General features: G+C 41.5%; 1 long non-coding RNA gene across 3 annotated transcripts in view; it reads left to right on the top strand.

Moving 5' to 3' along the window:
- The first annotated feature begins 5,600 nt into the window (after positions 1-5,600).
- LOC308670836 overlaps positions 5,601-21,373 on the top strand; it is a 30,095-nt gene continuing 14,322 nt past the window's right edge. Inside the window, exons 1-3 of one of the 3 annotated variants that reach the window (XR_014027090.1) lie at positions 5,601-5,798; positions 20,770-20,993; positions 21,242-21,365. This is a non-coding gene — a long non-coding RNA (uncharacterized lncRNA). The remainder of the gene's footprint in view (positions 5,799-20,769; positions 20,994-21,241; positions 21,366-21,373) is intronic. The other 2 variants (XR_014027091.1, XR_014027092.1) reach the window with 2 other exon arrangements.

The following is a 21,373-nucleotide window of genomic DNA, read 5'->3' as shown; positions in this document are numbered from 1 at the left end:
ATCTCTAGTTTTTTTATATATACTGTATATACATACTATCATCAAAGGAGCCTTGGTGGAGCAGTGGGCTAATGCCTCCTTAAGTAACACCAGCTGCCTGCAATTAGTGCAGGTTCGCGTCCCACCAGGCTCAAGGTTGACTCAGCCTTCCATCCTTCCGAGGTAGGTAAAATGAGGACCCATATTGTTGGGGGCAATTAAGCTGACTTTGTAATAATGCCGCTTGGGGGGTGTATGAAAGCCCTAATAAGCAGGCATATACATAGGATGAAGGCTACTGCTAAGCTTGTAAGCTGCCCTGAGTCTTCGGAGAAGGGCGGGATATAAATGGAATTAAAATAAATAAATAAAAAAGGAAGATCCGAGTTATCAAGTTGTAGACATAGCATTTTAATTAGTAGGCATTAAATATGATTTTAACTGATAGCTGATAGCATGTTTCAGACTTCTTTTAATTAAATAGTCAATACATATTTGTAATAAATGACTAAATCTGTAATAGGGAAAAAATGGTGGAAAATAAATAGTAGAGAGACATAATGAACCCCTTCTTTTTTGCTATGGATCGTTGCAAATAATAGGTCTGTTATAGTTAAAATAATTCACCCAGGGTTTATAAAAAATTGGTTCCTGTCCCTGATGTTTCATTATTCTCACTTCATCTGTAAGCTTTTATAGCATGGCAGTTGAAGAAGACTTATTTGCAACTCAACTGTTAAGACAATTTAAGATTTTCCATTATTCCAATTATTTCCACAGTTGAACAATTATTATTTCAGCTGCTAAAATTAAGTAAATAATAAGTTACTTATTTTAAGCTTAAAGGCTGATGTCTAAATAAATAGATAGTGCTAATTATCACTATTCTTTAATTAGATTCTTATTTATTCTTTATTTAGAAATTATGTGTACCTCACTGAAAATTTTATGCTGGAAGCATATAACTTTCTTTATTACATTACCACCATATAAAGTATGAAAATATCATTGTAATGTATCCTAATTTAACCAATATCAAATGACAGCTGTGTATAATCTTTCATTGAATGTCTTGTGTAGAAGCTGAAGTGCATCCACCTACTTGCCTGACATTTTGTCTCCTTTTTACCTTCACTAAAATTAGTACCCAAAGCTTCTTTATCCTTGCCAGGTTCTCCTCTGTTGCCTTGCTTAGTGGTGAGGTGTTCCTGGCAGTCTAACCAAAAATATTTTCAGCAATGTTATGTAACTAGTTCCAAAGGATAAACTTCTCAGAAGTTTCATTTTATTTATTTATTTGTTGTTTTTCATTATTTATTATTAATCTGAGAGAAGCTATGCACAGACTATTCTGCTCTATGTAAGTCATAAATGTGTCTTTTATCAAGGATATATTTATGTTTTCAAATGTGAAGTAATGTTTTAATAAAGCAGTAAATAAAGCAATTTAATAAAACAACTATTAATTTATTTTACAAAAATATTTTAATGCATTAATTTATAAAAATATCTGATATTTCTGTTTAAATCTAATATGGATTCTGTTTAAATCCATACATTTTCCAAAATAAATGCAATAATATGCCTAATTTTATTATCTGCTACAAATTTGTCATTGACTCTTAGCAACTATATAGATTTTTTCTATGATTATCTATTCCTAATTTAGGATGTCCAGAATAGAATAGAATAGAATAGAATAGAATAGAATAGAATAGAATAGAATAGAATAGAATAGAATAGAATAGAATAGAATAGAATAGAATAGAATAACAGAGTTGGAAGGGACCTTGTAGGTCATCTAGTCCAACCCCCTGCTCAGGCAGGAAACCCTATACCATTTCAGACAAATGGTTGTCCAATATCTTCTTAAAAACTATCAGTGTTGGAGCATTCACAACTTATGGAGACAAGTTGTTCCACTGATTAATTGTTCTAACTGTCAGGAAATTTCTTCTTAGTTCTAGGTTGCTTCTCTCCTTGATTAGTTTCCATCCATTGCTTCTTGTCTTACCCTCAGGTGCTTTGGAGAATAGCTTGACTCCCTCTTCTTTGTGACAATCCCTTAGATATTGGAACACTGCAATCATGTCACCTCTAGTCCTTCTTTTCATTAAACTAGACATACCCAATTCCAGCAACCATTCTTTATATATTTTAGCCACCAGTTCCCTAATTATCTTTGTTGTTCTTCTCTGCACTCAACATCTTTTTTACACTATGGTGAACAAAACTGGATGTAGTATTCCACATGTGGCCTTATCAAGGCATTATAAAGTGGTATTAACACTTCATGTGATCTTGATTCTATTCCTCTGTTAATACAGCCTAGAACTGTGTTGGCTTTTTTGGCAGCTGCAGCACACTGCTGCTCATATTTAAGTGATTGTCCACTAGGACTCCGAGATCCCTTTCACAGTTACTGTTTTTCATCCAGGTCTCACCTAATATGTACTATACCTTTTATTTTTCCTGCCTAAATGTAAAACTTTGGTTTTATCCACATTAAAATTCATTTTGTTAGATAGGGCTCATTATTCAAGTTTGTCAAAATCTTTTTGGATCCTGAGCTTGTCTTCTGGAGTGTTGGCTATTCCTGCCAATTTAGTGTCATCTGCAAATTTGATGAGTTGCCCATCTATTTCCTCATCTAAGTCATCTATGAAGATATTGAAGAGTTTTGGGCCTAAGACGGAGCCTTGTGGTACCCCACTGGTTACTTCTCTCCATGTGGATATAGTACCATTGAGGATTACTCATTGAGTAAATTTTGTCACCCAGGTACAAATCCATTCGGTGATGATGTTGTCTATCCTACCTTTTTCTAGCTTACTAAACAGCAGGTTGTGGTCTACTTTGTCAAATCCTTACTGAAATCTAAGTATACTATGTCTACAGCATTTCACTTGTCTACTAATTTAATCACTTTATCAAAGAATGAAATAAAATTGGTTTGACATGATCTACTGAGCAAGGTACCACCTATACTGTACCTGTGCATTTGTTTTTTTTTTACCTAAATGTAGAACCTTACTTTTTTACCATTGAATTTCATTTGTTAGATAGCCCCCAGTGTTCAAGTCTGTCAAGATCCTTTTGTATCATTGTGTGTGTGTGTGTGTGTGTGTGTGTGTGTAATATTTGCATGAAAATTGTCAAGTTTTATTTTGTTTCATTACCATTATCAATGCCTTGATACATATTCTGAAATTGCAATGTTAGGATTTTCATTTTAACCAATAATTCTAAAATATTAAGATATTTTTAGACCAGCTTTTCATTTTCTTGTTTTTTCCCCATGTTGAATCATAGTTAATTAAAAGTTTATTTAATGTTTAGATCTTTAAATATTATAAATGTTTATATACTATAGGCATACCAATAATTCTAGATATATCCTTTTGAATTTTAGAGGGCAGTATAGAACAAAATGATATGTGACTTGTAAAAGATGACTGATATTCCAGACACCTTTGTAAATACCTCCATTTAAGAGAAAACCTTTCTAACCTGCACCAAATAGTCTGTTGTTGTTGTTAGCTGCGAAGTCATGTCTGACCCATCGCAACCCCATGGACAATGTTCCTCCAGGCCTTCCTGTCCTCTACCATCTTCTGGAGTCCATTTAAGCTCACACCTACTGCTTCAGTGACTCCATCCAGCCACCTCATTCTCTGTTTATTTATTTATTTATTATATTTTTATACCGCCCTTCTCCCGAAGGACTCAGGGCGGTGTACAGGGCAATAAATATAAAAAACAGAATACAAAAGTTAAAAAACAATTAAATATAATGCCCAAATTTAAAATTTAAAACAATAATTAAAAACATATTAAAACCCCAACCCTAACCCATCAGACCAGGTCAGATTGCTCAAATAAATACGTTTTTAGAAGCAGTGACGGTCGGGGGCCATCCGGAGCTCAACCGTCAAGCGGTTCCACAGGTCTGGCACGCCCACAGAGAACGCCCTCCCCCTGGGGGCCACCAATTGGCATTCTTTGATCGGAGGCACCCTGTTGTCCCTTTCTTCTCTTGCCCTCAATCTTTCCCAGCATTAGGCTCTTCTCCAGTGAGTCCTTCCTTCTCATTAGGTGGCCAAAGTATTTGAGTTTCAACTTCAGGATCTGGCCTTCTAAAGAGCAGTCAGAGTAGATCTCCTCTAGGACTGAACAATTTGATCGCCTTGCAGTCCAAGGGACTCATGGCAGTCTTCTCTAGCACCCAAGGCCTCAATTCTTTGGTGCTCAGCCTTTCTTATCGTCCAACTTTCACAGCCATAGTCTGTAACTAGATTAATTAGAAGAACAATTTATAAAAAAGACCCCTTGAGTTTTTATTGCTGTTTTGCTATATCAAATATTTGATACAGAAAAATGCCTAATTTCAAAACCATAATTAAAATTATTTGAAGCCATTTATATACCTAATGGAACAAAGTAAAGTATTAAAATTGATCAAATGCAAGCATGGACATTTCAAGCAACAATAAATCCACAAATCTTGAAAAATTAATTTTGGGAGATGGTAGCTCCATCTAATATGATTATTCTCTGAAACACTTGGTTCAAAAGGACATCTAATTGTAAAGGTGCAAGAAAATGTAAAAATAGGCTTTAATATAAGTCTGAACATTGAAACACAAGAGCAAAGTTTACTGAATGATTAAAGTAGTTATCAGTCACAGTCAATAGATATAATTAAAGTCAAACTTAGGTGAAGCCAAATGGAACATTTCTGTCAACAAATCTAGTTAAACAATGCCATTTAATGCATGTAATTTTGCTTTAAAATAATAAATACAAGGCGGTTAAATGGGTGAGTACTTAAATATGCCTTATTTAAAAACAGAATTTTAAATAACGTCTATTAGACATACACAAGAAACAATAAATAGTAGCATGTTCATTACATTATATAGAAAAGCCCAACATTATTTTACTATATTAGCACATTTTCAACTAAATACTGAAACACAGAAAAAGAAAAAGAAGGCAGTAGTTTGAAATATACGAACTAGTGATTCTATAACACTACATGTTGTTGATAGGCTTGTATTCCATTCTCAAGAAACATCGACACCATCAAATAGAAACTAACAAAAGATACTAACCAAATTAAACACTTTCCTCTCTGGTTATCAATTAAATAAACTTCCAGATTGTCAACTTGGGAGAATTTAACATAGTAACCAGTTATATAATTACATGTATTTATAGTTTTCTACTATTATAAGTTAAATTCTCACATTCCATGAATCAACACTTAGCATATTTAAGGCCATTTAGCACCTTCTCTGCCTTCTGTGGAAAGTAATATAACTGTAAGAATGATGTGAGTTCTTTCTCTGGAGACTGTTCCTTTCACTGTGTTATGGCTCATTAACTTTTAGGAGATGCTGTCACTGATTACGATAGTACAAGGTGACAACTATTAGTGCTTATGATGTTGAGATAAAGGGATTTCAACAAGATAGCATGCATTTTCTGTTAACTGAAACTATTTAAAGAAACTCTAACTATGCTATTAATTGTTTCCAATATCACACATATGTTAAATAAGCTATAAAAATCACTTCTGAGTTACTAAAGACACTGAAAAGCACTGATTTGTGTTTTCTTCTTGCTTCAAACAACAACGCAACTGAAGATTTTATTTTGGTCTCACTGCTAGCAAACAAACACTTCCAAGTTTGGCAGTTATATAAAACTATGAGATCTGGACTGCAAAAACCCACTAGTGGCTTCTATTGGTCAATTGTTTTTATTTTGAAAGAAGAGAATATTTACGGTAGATCAAGTGGACAGTAAAAGAATAGGTGAGAGGTTTATTTATTAAATATGAGTATCTGCTGCTTTTGACAAAATAAAAAAAAATATTGCCATAATTCTGCTTCCATTAGACTGATCTGTTCAATCTCCACGGCAGATCTTGCTCTTGTGAAAAGCTAAATGTTTGTGGATTAATGGATATTGAAAATGTGCACTTTTAGCAAATGCTGTCCTAAAATCTGTGTAATTTGCATAAATTTTGGAACATGCATGTTTTTAGCATATATATCTTAGCTGAAAATGTTGCACTAATATTCAAATTTAGAACTTTTTAATTCTAAAATTTGCCTAATAATGTCAGGATAAAATGATGACAAATCCTAATATATCATCAAATACAGTGGGATTCCTATGGTATCCTGTATTACATATAAGACATTGTGGAGTCAAACTGGTAATGTTTAGTAATACAATAGTGGTTTGTTTCCAGTAAATATAAACACATATTGAAATAAAGAACAATTTTTATTAATAGAAAACTTAATTCTATTTTTTTACCTTAGAGACCTATATTTCTTCAAAACAAAGATTCAGACATAGAAATAATAAAGAATTTTCTATATTTTTACCTAAGTCTCTTTCTTCAGGTTTCTTGAGGAAAGGAAAGCACTGGATCATATTATTCATTAAAATTCACAAATTATCTATATTTATTATTTATTTATTTATGTTAACATGGCCAACTTTCATTCCAAAGTAGTGAGTTGTTACAAATTGCTTGAATATTTTTCTAAGTAAGTCTTTAATACACTTACTCTGACTCCCTAAGTAAGGACAAATTCCTTACTTAGGGAGTCAGATAAGAGTATTAAAGACACAAATTACTCAAATCTTGGTAAAGTTGTGACAGTGGCTAAATAAATAGGAAAGCCTATGCAAAAGCAATTTACAGAGAGGTCTATAGAGAAAATGTAAATAGAAGAAAATAGCTTTCTTCACTGAATTCTAGTTCTATCTGTGACTGAAGTTAGGATTAAAATAATTGTTTACAACACCAAATACAAGTCAAAAATATTCAAATGGCATCAACACATGTTATGGATTGTAACTAAATAGTAGGACTCTACAGATTTCAAATAGTATTTGGGAAAAGTGTTCATACCTTGCACCAGTAGAAACAGAACATTCCTGTGTTATTCCCTAAAGCAGCCAATTTTTTTAATGTTTTCACTTTGGAGAGCTCACCAATTAAAGTTAATGCAATTCTGAAAGCATCCACACTGTTTTTTTTCAGGCTGGCATGGACTGCTGAAAATATAGAGGCTGTTTTAATTAACATCAGACAAGATCTATGCTCACACTGGCATGAAGTCTAAAGGACATTTTCTGAATAATTTTCAAAGTCTGCACAGCCTTTCTAAATAGTGATTAGTGTGAATCAAAATAGTGTCCCAATATTGAAAATGAACAGAAATTTTTAATTCTTCTCTGGTACTACTGATAAATCATTGTCCATTATGAATATGATATACAGGTGATTCACCATGAATGACTTTGCTTTATCTGTGCTTCTGAATACTAAGTTAATTTCCTACAATTAGAGTTGACTTCTTAGACATTTACAAAAAGTTTCACACATAGAGCTAAACCCTCTTTTTTCTTACAATAGGTTGAAGGGAAGTGACTGCTAAATTTATTTCAATATACATTTTTGAACGCTTAATAGAATTCAAATAATAGCCCTTTAGGATCATTATTCTGCTTTTCACATCTTTTTAGCATTGTTGAGGAAGGGATAACAAGAACTGTTGGAACATTGTTGGTTCTTTCTAGAAATTCATCCTTATTTGTTAAATCTTGAACATGTTCTGTTTTATACAATGTCTTCTAAATGCACAAATCAATCAATGTAGTTGGAGAAACAATCTATTGAAAGAAGTTTTGGTGAACAAATTCATGTCCAGGCATTCCAAGATGAGCTCAGTGAAAGAATGTTTGGATACAAATATATTCTTATAGTAATGATAGTGGCAGTTTGACCTAAAACAGAGAAAAGAGCCTGAGAGTCATGAATAGGTGCAATAACATAATCTGAGGCATGTGTAGAAGGAAAGGATATTCAGTCCCATTGGAACTTTCCTACCAATTTTTTCAGTCTAGGGAGAAGGGATATATTTATGTTTCAGTGTAATATTAATGATAGTAAATAAAAATGACACATTTTTTATTTTTTATTTTGACTAGCAGGAATATGGATAGTCTAGGGGAAAAGACAACCTTTTCATCAGTAATCTCCTTTTTCTGCATAAAAGCACAGCTGGGGTTCATCTGAGGTGACTATCCACAAGTCAATAAAACTTGGATAGAGCAACTGAACATTTGCCTTCCTGGCAAATGTGGAGAGGCTTACCAGCCACTGATTGCTTAGCTTTTGGGCAGCAGCTGATGCCTCTTTCTTTATGCTTACATTTCACTTCTAAATATGTATCCTTTGCCTTTAAAAATATAGTAGAATTTATTATCAGCAGAATGGCAAGGCTCTACTGCCTTCAAGGCTCATTAGCCTGGTATGATGGTTAGTCATTGTGCAGCTTGGTATCATCTCTAGTAACAGCACACATTGCCATTTGGAATTTCAAGACAACTGAACACTTCTGACAGTGGCTTATCTTAATGTGCAGTTTGGTTACTGTCATTTTTATATAGTGGCCAGTGTGCTTGTCAGTTCTGTAGTTCTTTAAAAAAAAACACCTTTATGACTCCCTAATTCTATGATTCCACTTTATTCAGTTTTGTGCAGGATGATAAATGTCAGCTTTGGATGAAATTGCCTGTGTCGTGTTACTACAATAAAACTGTTAGTGTAAGAAAATGTCTTATGGAAGATGAAGTTAACTAATCTGGGGGATATAGTGATCACTTTTTCAGTTGAAAAGAGATGTTAAAAATAATGTGGCCCAGAAAATTTTACTCAAGGTAAATTAAATGCTTAGCAAAGCTGGAAAAGTTTTTCCCCACCACTCATGAAAAAAAATGTAAAAAAAATGCTATAGGCAACTATAATTGAAAGTGACATCCATTTTATATACAATATACTTACACCTACAAACATGCATCCAAGATAAATTATTCCAAATTACCATAAAGAATCTGCAAAAACCTGGATAGGATTTATTAATCAGATAGAAGAGACATACAAAAAGAAAGAATCTCAGAAAGACATGAAGAGTAGGGAAATTTAAGCACCACATGTTATGTGCAAATAAGGATATGATTCACCTCATGAGAAACAAATATACAGGTCAGAAAGCCACAGTATGGAAAGAATGTAGTAAAACAGACTAGCTTCATTCTGGCAAAGGAGAATAATGAGGCTTCATATTTATTTATTCAACTTATATGCAGAGCTGGACTGGAAGAAGATGAGTATTGCAATGTTCTGCAAACCATAATGACAGCTGTCATAGGCTGCATTTATGCGGCCGCACTGACAGCTGTCAAATCTGACACATGCGCAGACGCTCCCGCAAGCACACGCGGCCGTTTGACAGCTGTCAAACGCCGCGCATGCGCACACAGCCGCGAGCTGTCAAAACCGCGGCTATCCCACAGCGGCAGCCTCGAGCTGTCAAATACTGACGCATGCGCATTCACCACTCATCTGTCAAACTCGCGGCAACCCCCGGCGGCCGCCGCGAGCTGTCAAAGTTGGCGCATGCGCAGTCGCGGCGACAAGCTGTCAAACACCGGCCGCCCGCCAAAACCAGCTGACAGGATTCCCTGCCTAGTTACCTGCTAAGCGCTGTCGCTGGGGAAATTTCTGCCCTAACAGCTGACTGATTGGCCCCCTGTCTTGGAGGGAAAAATGCGCCCAGCTGATTTGCTGTCCCGTTAGACAGCTACCTATATAAGCACGTTGTTTACCGTTCCCGTTGTCCGGGCTGACTAAATAAACCTGTTAACGAAGACGCGTCTCCCTTGTCCTTCCTGCCGATAAACCACCTGGCGACGAAGGTGGGATCCCGGTACTAGCTGAAGCCACGGGCCAGGAGTGTTGCTGTCCGGTCAACCGCTGAAGTCACTTGCTAAGTCACTGACCGGACAAGCCAACCTACCAGGCGCCCAAAGTACCGCGGACCCGGAATGGCAGCCCTAGGACACATAAGGGAGTTCGACGTCCGGCACCCTGAAGGATGGGAGTCGCATTTGGGCCAGGTTGAGGGGTACCTCCTTGTAAATAAGATCACGGAGGACCGCCACAAGGCCGCCGCGCTCCTATGCCTGAGCGGGCCAGCGGTGTACGATATCGCCGTTGGCCTCTGCAGCCCGGACCCGGTCACTACCATTCCGTTTGCCGAGCTCACGGACCGCCTCAGCAAACACTTCGTGCCAAGGCGGTCCGAACTGTATTGGCGGCTCTCGTTCGCCCGACGGAAGCAGCAGCCGGGTGAAACCACCACCGCTTTCATCGCGACCGTCAGGCACGCCGCCCGCAAATGCCATTTCCCCGACCTGGAGGACCGGATCCGCGATCAAGTTATCGCCGGTCTCCAGAACCCGCGCCTGCAGAGGAAACTTGTGGCGAAGCCCACAATGGACCTCGCAGAGCTCACGCTGGAGATAATGGCATACGAAGATAGCCATCGCGACGAAATCGAGCCGTTTGGCGAAAACCCGGGCAACTCTGTCCATCAGGCCAGGGAGCTCGGCCAGGGGCCGCCGGAGCCCGAATCCGGGGTCGATGCGATCCTCTCCCGCTTCAACCGGATGACCGCCGGCCGGGAAAGGAGCCGCAACCATGACCGACAATCGGGCCCCAACACGAAGAAGCCGCAGACCAACGCCAGAGCAAAGTGTGCCAGTTGCGGCGGAAGCCATGCCCGAGCCACCTGCAGGTTTAGGAACGCGAAGTGCCACGGCTGTGGCAAGACCGGCCACATCCGATCAGCATGTCGCAGCCTAAACCGGGAGACCCTCCACGACCTTGACGAGATCCCCGCAGGTAGGACAGTCCCTCCCCGCCCTCAACCAAGGGTCATAGGGTCCATATGCTCCTTAACAAAAACCCCCGCTAACAACATCCCCAGAGCCAAAGTTAGGACGTGGGTCAAAATACAGGGAATCCCCTGTGAAATGGAGGTCGACTCAGGATCCTCCGTTTCAATCCTGTCAGGAGACACCCTCCAAAAGATAGCCACCAAAACAAATCACCGCATTCCTATCCAACCCTCCAGGGTCTTGCTGGCAGATTTTCAAGGGGCGCAAATAGATTTAAGGGGACAAGCCGTCCTGAAAGTCGATTTTAAAAAATTCTCAGGCCACTTAACAGCCCAAATAACCAAGCAACCAAGAACTAGTTTAATAGGACTAGATTGGTTTGAGGCATTAGGCATTCGCCTCGAGGGAACAAACCGCATCCAAACCGACTCTTTAGATACTATCTGCAAAAAATTTGCGGATGTGTTTGACGGCTCACTGGGCAAATACAATGGCCCCCCCATCGACCTCAAGTTCAAACCAGAGGTCGGACCAATTAGAATAAAAGCCAGGAAAGTTCCCTTCGCCCTAAAACCAAAAATAGACAGAGAACTAGACCGCTTGCTCAAACTAGGAGTCCTAGAACCCACTGACAGCGGAACTTGGGAAACCCCCATAGTGACACCTGTCAAACCCAATGGTGACGTCAGAATCTGCGCAGACTATAAAGCGACCCTCAACCGCGCACTCAACCCGCATGCGTACCCAGTTCCGTCAGTAAGAGATGTTCTATCAGAAATAGGGTCCGGCTCCATTTTTGCCAAACTAGACTTGGCACATGCCTTCCTGCAACTCCCTGTAACCAGGGAAACCGCAGAAGCCCAAACCATAGTGACGCACAGAGGGGCGTTCAAAGTGAACCGCCTCCAATTTGGCATCTCCGTGGCACCTGGAATATTCCAGGAAGTCATGGAGCGCACCCTCAAAGGCATCCCCGGAGTCTGCCCGTATTTTGATGACGTCCTCATCGCGGGCGATTCCACCCAGTCCCTAGCAACCAGGCTGCACGAAGTCCTCTCGAGATTCCGCGCAGCTGGCTTAAAATTAAAACGTGAGAAGTGCTCAATCGGAGTGCCCTCCGCAGAATTCCTGGGGTACAAAATAGACGGCAAGGGCATTCACCCCACCAACGCAAAAATACAGGCAATACAAGCCGCACCCCCCCCAAAAAATAAAACGGAGCTCCAGGCATTCCTAGGGCTCCTGAATTTCTACCATTCATTTCTACCCGCAAAAGCCACAATAGCAGAACCCCTTCATAGGCTCCTGGACAAAGGGGCCCCCTGGAAGTGGACTCCACTTCACAATGACAGCTTTAAACAGCTAAAACAATTACTTTCCAGCGATACAACCATATCGCACTACAACGAAACCAAACCTCTATGCATCGCCTGCGATGCTTCACCTTATGGCATCGGGGCAGTCCTCAGCCACTCCCTTAACGATGGCACGCAAGCCCCAATCGCTTACTACTCAAGGACACTTTCGAAAACCGAGCGCAATTACGCGCAAATAGATAAAGAAGCCCTGGCTATTGTGGCTGGAATTAAAAAATTCCATGATTACCTCTACGGCAGACCTTTTACAATCTATACGGACCACAAACCTCTCCTGGGCATATTCACATGGGACCGCCAAACCCCGCAAATTTTATCCCCGCGAATGCTTCGCTGGACGACATTCCTCTCTGCCTACTCCTATCAGTTAATCTACAAACCTGGGAAGGAAATGTCCCACGCAGACGGCCTTAGCAGGCTCCCACTCCCCCAAATAGACCCTGATCCAGCCCCAGCCGGCCAAGTCCTGGCCATACAAGAACTCACTGAATGCCCAGTAACAGCTAAAGACATCGCACTTGCCACAACCAGGGACCCCACCCTCAGCAGGGTACTCTCATGGGTCACATCAGGTTGGCAATCAACCTGCCCCTCACCCTCGATCCAACCTTATTTTGCAAAAAGACAAGAGCTTTCAACACATTTAGGCTGCATCCTTTGGGGCTGCAGGGTAATAATCCCCTCATGCCACAGAGCTAAAGTTCTCCAAACACTACATGAGGGCCACCCTGGCATCTCAAAAATGAAGGCTCTGGCACGCAGCTACATCTGGTGGCCATCCTTAGACAGGGACATCGAGCAGCATGTAGCCGGCTGCTATCTCTGCCAGCAAACCAGACCCTCCCCTCCGCACGCCCCAGTCCACAAATGGGAAACCACTTCCAATCCTTGGTCCCGCATCCACCTCGATTACGCAGGACCGTTCCAGGGACAAACATTTTTAATTATTGTAGATAGTTACTCTAAATGGCTGGAGGTTCTCCCGGTTTCAAGCACCACATCAGAGGCCACTATTCAAGCCTTAAGGGGAGTTTTTGCCACCCACGGTCTACCAGATGTCATAATCACTGACAACGGACCTCAATTTACCTCCCGTGATTTCCAGATCTTCACGAGGAGGAACTGTATTAGACACGCAACATCGGCTCCGTTCCACCCGTCCAGCAATGGCCTTGCAGAGGTCATGGTAAAGACCACCAAAGACTCTCTGCGCAGAATGATCGTCGGAAACTGGCACCGTCGACTCGCCCGCTTCCTCCTCGCTCACCACTCCACTCCCGTGTCCACCACCGGTAAATCCCCAGCAGAACTAAGATGGGGTCGCCGACTAGTCACTCGACTTGACAGACTGCACCCAGACAGACCAGCGGCCGAAAAAACCAACACCTTGCCACACAAAACATTCTCTAAGGGACAAAATGTCTGGGCCCGAAATTATGGGGGAAGGGATAAATGGACCCAGGGGGTGGTTCTCGATCAAACCGGGCCCCTGTCATACACCATCAATGCTGGCTCGGGACTCACACTACGGAGACATGCAGATCAACTCCGACCCAGGTCACCCCCCAACACCTCCACGCCAGAAACAGCGGTGGAAGATCCTGCACCCCCCAGCACCGTTCACCCAGAGAATGTCCCCGCTCCAGCCGACCTTCCTCCCGAGGAAGCCCCCGCAACAATGGAGAAACCTTCACCTCGCAGATCCACGCGACAGAAAAGGCCGCCAGCATACTTACTGGACTTCGAATGGGCCGGGAATGCGCCAACAAGTTCTAACACTGTTAAAAGTTAAAATTAAACTACCTTGTTCAGTTCAAGGGGGGGGGAAAGGGGTGCAATGTTCTGCAAACCATAATGACAGCTGTCATAGGCCGCATTTATGCGGCCGCACTGACAGCTGTCAAATCTGACACATGCGCAGACGCTCCCGCAAGCACACGCGGCCGTTTGACAGCTGTCAAACGCCGCGCATGCGCACACAGCCGCGAGCTGTCAAAACCGCGGCTATCCCACAGCGGCAGCCTCGAGCTGTCAAATACTGACGCATGCGCATTCACCACTCATCTGTCAAACTCGCGGCAACCCCCGGCGGCCGCCGCGAGCTGTCAAAGTTGGCGCATGCGCAGTCGCGGCGACAAGCTGTCAAACACCGGCCGCCCGCCAAAACCAGCTGACAGGATTCCCTGCCTAGTTACCTGCTAAGCGCTGTCGCTGGGGAAATTTCTGCCCTAACAGCTGACTGATTGGCCCCCTGTCTTGGAGGGAAAAATGCGCCCAGCTGATTTGCTGTCCCGTTAGACAGCTACCTATATAAGCACGTTGTTTACCGTTCCCGTTGTCCGGGCTGACTAAATAAACCTGTTAACGAAGACGCGTCTCCCTTGTCCTTCCTGCCGATAAACCAAGTATGGTTTTAAAATTGGAGGAATAAACATCTGTAACCTCTGCTATGTTGATATACTATCCTGATAAAAAAAATGTAAAGGAACTGCAACTCAGCTACTAAAAGTGAAGGAGCACAATGAAAAACATGAGATTAAAATTAAATATAAAGATGACCAAAATAATGACAATAGGTAGAACAATCAACCTTAGAAATGACAATAAAGATAACAAAGTGGTGGATAGATTCTGATTTTTAGGATGAATTATCAACAATAAACAAACAAGCAGTAAAGAGACAGTGGTCAGCTAGAGCAGCCATAAAGGCCTTGGAGAAGACATTTAAACATATTTAGAAAGATCAGGTTTGTACAAGCCATGGCATTCCCTGTGACACAATGGAAGTGAAAGCTGAATTTTAAAATGCAGGATAAAAATAGAATTGATGAATGAAAACAAATATACATGTCCTAGGATAATGATGAGAGATTGAATTTGGGTCTGTCACCAGGACCAGAGATTTATCCTCATGCTGGAGCTCATCTTCAGGCCCTTCTTTCTACAGGAATATGTGCTTTGAGCTGTTCTATGAGTCCTGTTTAATGTGGTGCCTTCCTATTGACTAATTGGTGTGCTGATGGCTGGTGATTGGCTGTCATTTCCTTGTCCTGCCTAGCCCTCAGGTCCTAAGTATTTGATAAGCTGGTGGTAAATCATTACTTCTGTTAATTTACAAGGGGCCTGTTTCCCAGGCTTCAATTATTTCCTTGGCTATCTTTGTACATGTTTTGCCAATGATCTTAGTAACTGTGAAATTAAATGTGTGTCCTTCTTCATTGCAATGTGAGGCTACCAATGAGTTCAGGCAGTGGTGGGATTCAAATATGTGAACAACCGGTTCTCTGTGTTCATTCTGGGCCTGGGCAACAAAAAATTAGCTACCGGTTCTGCTGAAGTGGTGTGAACCAGCTGAATCCCACCAGAGTTCAGGTCTCCAGAGAATTGATGCTCTGAAACTGGCATTGGAGAAAACATTAAGAATAGAATGGATAGCATAAAAAACAAATCAGTTTATCATGGAACAACTTCATTCACAATTCTCACTTGAGGCACAAATGACTAGGTTCAAATTATCCTACTTTGGACACATTATATGAAGATCCAGTTCTCTAGAAAAGGCTATAGTGCTTAGAAAGGTGGAAGTCAATAACAAGGCTAGTAGCAAGGTGGACAGACTGAGTTAAAATGTCAATGAAAGAGAGAAAGGGAGAGAGAGAGAGATATCTTACTGGAGAAATTAACTTTTGAATATGTATTAAGGCTAAAGGAAAGGCTGATAGCAAAGGAAAGAATGCAAGGAAACAGTACAAAATCTTATAGCTCTTAGAAAATCTTGAGTACAGTATATATAGTAATAAAAGCAATGGCTTTTAAAACACTACTAGACTAATGTTTTCTCATATTAACATAGCCTTCAGTCTTGAAAATAAGAAACTACCCCTTACAATACTTTCCTATATATGTCAGAATTGTTTAGCCCAGATAGCTGCTGAAGCTTCTGGTTGACAAATCAACATATGTATATGTATGAGTATCTGTAGCAACTGTTATATAAGACATCTTTGAATGCAATTAACCACATAGCAATAATGAATGTCAACCAGTCATTCTGCTCAAAATAGTAAAGTTGTTAATTTAAATATTTCTAGATAAGTTTCTATGATGAACTCCTTTAGGCACAGGAGATGTTACTATGCTCTAATCCTTTTCCTTTGTACTTATAAGCAGTAATCGTGGCATTGAATATGACTATCTATTCCTTTGCTGAGGTTACAATATAGTAGCTGGCATTGTGCAATGACACAGGCATAGTTCCTATTTGGCAAAGCAGCTTAGAAATTAAATGTTCATTTGAACTGAATATGATGCAGTCCATATGGTAATTTCAAAGATATGAGCTATATCAGTTCATTTCATGAGGCTTATAACAGAAGCTGCAGATGATAATGAGTTCTAGCTGCTGCAAACTTATGGATTTTCAGTGTTGACCCGAGGTGAAAGGTTTTTGCCTCTAATTACTAATCTCTTATGGCTTTGGCTTCCCATCCCTCCCCAATGACCTCTGTTCCATTCAGTAACTTCAGCTGTTGTGAAATGGCATATGACAAGAATTACTTACCTGAACGGTCACCTTTTAAACTCAACTGATTTCCCCATATGTTCCAGCATTGATAGTATCATATCACCCTATACAGCTTTATGCATTTTTATTCTGTCATAGATAAATTAAGAATGGCTTAAATTAAGTCAGATCAGCCCTCTGAGTATAAAAAAATGTAGATAAGCAATCCCAAAACTGAATCAAGAAATGTTCAAAAGATACTATTTTTTAAAAAAGAAATTTAATCAAACTATTACTTTATCTTATCTTTTCTTCAAGTAAATGATATTGAAATAGAGGAGGTTTTTTTTTCCTGTGGATACTTTCTCCTCTAAGAATACTATATACTCCTGTTTATTTCTCCCCTCTGCAATCCTTCTGATGTGAATGGATGTTATACTGGAGTGAGACTGTAGAGTTTATACTATGAGAAACAAGATTACATGGTTATTTTACTGTCCTTTCTTTGAGATGCAGAAAACAAAGAGAACAATTACAGATGGGTAAAAAAAATGGAATACATCTTTCCTGAGATTTTGTTTTAGTCTGTAGGGAGAAGTTCCCTGAAAAATGGGCTCCAGCATAAGTCTGAAAGCTCAGAAAAATAAATCTCTGGTCCTGGGGACTGACCCAGATTTAATCTTGCAACATTATTCTGGGACACATATAAGTATTTGCCTTTATTCCTGAACTGACTTTGGTTTAAACCTAGATATTTTTAATTTAATTTAATTTAATTTAATTTAATAATATTTCTATACCGCCCTTCTCCCTGAGGACTCAGGGCAGTTCACAGGGCAAGAATAAAATACAAAGTTACAAATATTAAAAGAAAATTAAATAATTGCCCGATTTTAAAACAATTGATATATTACAATTATAAAACCCCAAAGATAATATTAAGAATACAAGAATAAAAAACCCCACCAATCCCCCATCAGGCTAGGCCGGCTTGTACAAACAAAAACATCTTGAGATCGCGACGAAAGGAGCGAAGATCGGGCGCCATCCGGAGCTCTACCGGTAACTGATTCCATAGTTCCGGAGCGCCCACAGAGAAGGATCTCCCCCTGGGGGCCACCAATCGACATTCTCTGATCGGTGGCACCCTGAGGAGACCCTCTCTGTGGGAACACACAGGGCGCAGGGAGATTGATGCCGGCAGCAGGTGTTCCCTGAGGTACTCCGGCCCCCTGCCATGTAGGGCTTTGAACACCATTACTAGTACCTTGAATCTCACCCGGAAGGCAACTGGTAACCAATGCAGCTCACGGAGCAAAGGTGTAACGTGGGAGTATCGGGAAACTCCCAACACAACTCTCGCGGCTGCATTCTGTACCAGTTGGAGCTTCCGGGTGGTCCTCAAGGGCAGCCCCATGTAGAGAGCGTTGCAGTAGTCCAGACGAGAGGTCACGAGCGCATGAGTGACCGTGCATAAATCATCCCGGCTTAGATAGGGCCGCAACTGGCGCACCAGGCGAACCTGGGCGAAAGCCCCCCTAGTCACAGCTCCTATATGGTCTTCCAAGGTGAGCCGTGAATCTAGGAGGACTCCCAAGTTGCGAGCCCTATCTACAGGGGGTAATAGTTCACCCCCCATAGCAAGAGGTGGAATGTCCAAATAAACCCGGGATGAAGGTATGCAAAGCCACTCAGTCTTGTCGGGGTTGAGTTGAAGTCTGTTCCTCCCCATCCAGACCCGAACCGCCTCCAGGCAACGGGACATCACGTTGAGGGCATCACTGGGGTGGTTTGGGGTCGAAAGGAAAAGCTGGGTATCATCAGCATACTGATGATACCCAACTCCAAAACCACGAATGATCTCACCCAGCGGTTTTATATAGATGTTGAACAGGAGAGGCGAGAGGACCGACCCCTGAGGAACTCCACAAACGAGAGACCTCGCGGTCGACCTCTGCCCTCCTGCCAACACCGACTGCGAACGTCCCTGGAGATAGGAGGAGAACCACTGTAAAACCATGCCTCCCACTCCCAATCCCCTGAGACGCCGCAGCAAGATACCATGGTCGATGGTATCGAAAGCCGCTGAGAGGTCTAATAGGACTAGAACAGAGGAATGTCCCCTGTCCCGAGCCCTCCAGAGATCATTCACCAGCGCGACCAATGCCGTCTCCGTGCTGTGCCCGGGCCTGAAACCCGATTGGTACGGGTCTAGATAATCCGCTTCATCCAGGACCAGAGGGAGCTGATGTGCCACCAAACTCTCAACAACCTTCGCAAGAAAGCGAAGGTTGGAGACAGGACGGAAGTTGTTCAATACAGCTGGGTCCAAGGCAGGCTTCTTGAGGAGGGGCCTCACCACCGCCTCTTTCAAGATGGCGGGGAAGCTACCCTCATTCAAAGTAGCCGATATAACTGCCTGGAACCAGCTGCGTGTCCTCTCCCGGGCTGCATAGACCAGCCAGGAAGGGCACGGGTCCAATAAACATGTGGTGGTACTCAGCCTCCCCATGATCCTGTCCACTTCCTCTGGAGTCACAGAATCAAACTCCTCCCAGGTGATATCGACAAGACCGCCCGTGTCCTGATCGTCAGACTCTGCCCAGTCAGAGTCCAGACCGGTCCGAATCCGAGCGATTTTGTCTGACAGATGTTGGTTAAACTCCTCGGCACGACCCTGCAAGGGATCCTCCCTCACCTCCTGATTTAGGAGGGAGCGAGTCACCCTAAACAGGGCGGCCGGGCAATTATCTGCGGACGCGATAAGAGTGGCTAAGTGGTTAGACCTCGCCTCCCTTATCGCAGCGAGATAAGACCTAATGTAGGCTCTTAGTCGCAATCGGTCGGATTCGGATCGGCTGGATCTCCAACCGCTCTCTAGCCCCCGTCTCCGACGCTTCATCTCCCGGAGCTCCGCAGAGAACCATGGAGCTCGACGGGATCTGCACCGGGTCAGGGGCCGCAGGGGTACAACTCGGTCAAGAGCCTCAGTGGCTGTCCTTTCCCAGGCTTCCACTAAGGCATCTGCCGAGCTGTGAGCAAGGGAGGCAGGTGGGGACCCCAGCGCCACCTGGAACCTCTGGGGATCCATTAAGCGTCTGGGGCGGTACCATTTAATTGGTTCCACACACCCATGATTTACATTCATAAGTATACACTTTGTTCAATTTTGTATGGTTGTGAATAGTGTTTAGTTCTGTATAATACTAAATCTGCATTATTTTTCTTTTAACAGATTATATTCAATCTGATGAAATAGAATTTGCTTTTAACTTTTCTTTCAATAAGAGAATTTTAATGAAACTTTTAGGGGGGGGGTTGGTTTTACATTTATTTAGATAGAAGATGCCAAGGTATGTATATGATTATTCCATCTTTCATTGTACAACTTTCTCTGGTGCAGAATGCAGCCGCGCGAGTGGTGGTGGGGGCTTCCCGATACTCCCATGTAACACCTCTACTCCGTGAGCTGCATTGGCTTCCGGTTGTCCTCCGGGTAAGATTCAAGGTGCTGGTTACGACCTATAAAGCCCTAAATGGCATGGGTCCGGGTTACTTACGGGAGCATCTGCTGCCGGCATCAACTTCCCTTCATCCAGTGCGCTCCCACAGAGAGGGCCTCCTTAGGGTGTCGTCGGTCAAAGAGTGTCGACTGGCGGCCCCCAGGGGGAGGGCATTCTCTGTGGGCGCGCCAGACCTTTGGAACCATTTACCGGTGGAGCTCCAGATGGCTCCCGACCTTCGCTCCTTCCGACGTGACCTAAAAACATATTTATTTGAACAAGCCGGCCTGGTCTGATGGGTTTAGGGGTATTTTAACATTTTGTATTAATTTATTTAATTGGGCTACTGTATTTAATATTTCTTTTAATTTTATATATTGTATTTTATTGTATTGCCCTGTACACCGCCCTGAGTCCTTCAGGAGAAGGGTGGTATAAAAATTAAATTATTATTATTATTATTATTATTATTATTATTATTATTATTATTATTATTATTATTATTATTATTATTATTATTATTATTATTATTATTATTATTATTCAGTGATTTGCAACATCTCTCCTTTTCCTACTTCAGTGACACCAAGGAAAATCAGACAGACAGAAATAAACTGTTTCCATTTGGCTCTTTCAGATTTGAGATATGGATGGCTACTGTAAGGAGGCTTCACAATGAAGAAAGACTACAAGAAAATAATAGTATCAGCCATAAGCACCCTCTCCTACATCCAGCAGTAAGGTTATCTCAAATATACCTTTAGGAGAGTTTGGAAAAAAAAAAGAAGTCAAACATCCTGAGGCTATGATAGAAAGGGAGAAGCTTTTCACGCAGTGAAATAATTTTTTAAAAAATGGCAAGTAGGTTTAACTTCTTTTCATTATGACTAGTTCTTAATATTTCGGCTAAGATTATATAAAACGGAAATCCTTTGTTTTCCTATTACAAACAGCATTCCAACAGGACTAATCTGTTGGAGGCTATATTGCTTGTCAATGGATTATAGAGATACTTATTCTCTCTTTCTCATTCACTCTCTGATAGCATGTTTGATTTTCTCACCCTTTCATGACATTCATTTTTTCTCTCCCTCTTCCTTTTCATAAAGCATGTTGGAAAGGAAAAAGCAGATTGCTTTTACCAGCAGTCTACATTTGACAAAGGGCTTTTGACCAAAGGCTGCAAAAAATTACACCTAGGGCTTTGTGTGGTGCTCTGTAGCTCATCCTGAGGTATATTA

The sequence above is a fragment of the Vipera berus genome (genome assembly GCF_964194415.1).
Source record: "Vipera berus genome assembly, chromosome: 7".
NCBI classification, from domain to species: domain Eukaryota; kingdom Metazoa; phylum Chordata; class Lepidosauria; order Squamata; family Viperidae; genus Vipera; species Vipera berus.
The sequence above is the reverse complement of the archived record's forward strand: the minus strand, read 5'-3'. Positions and strand labels throughout refer to the sequence as shown.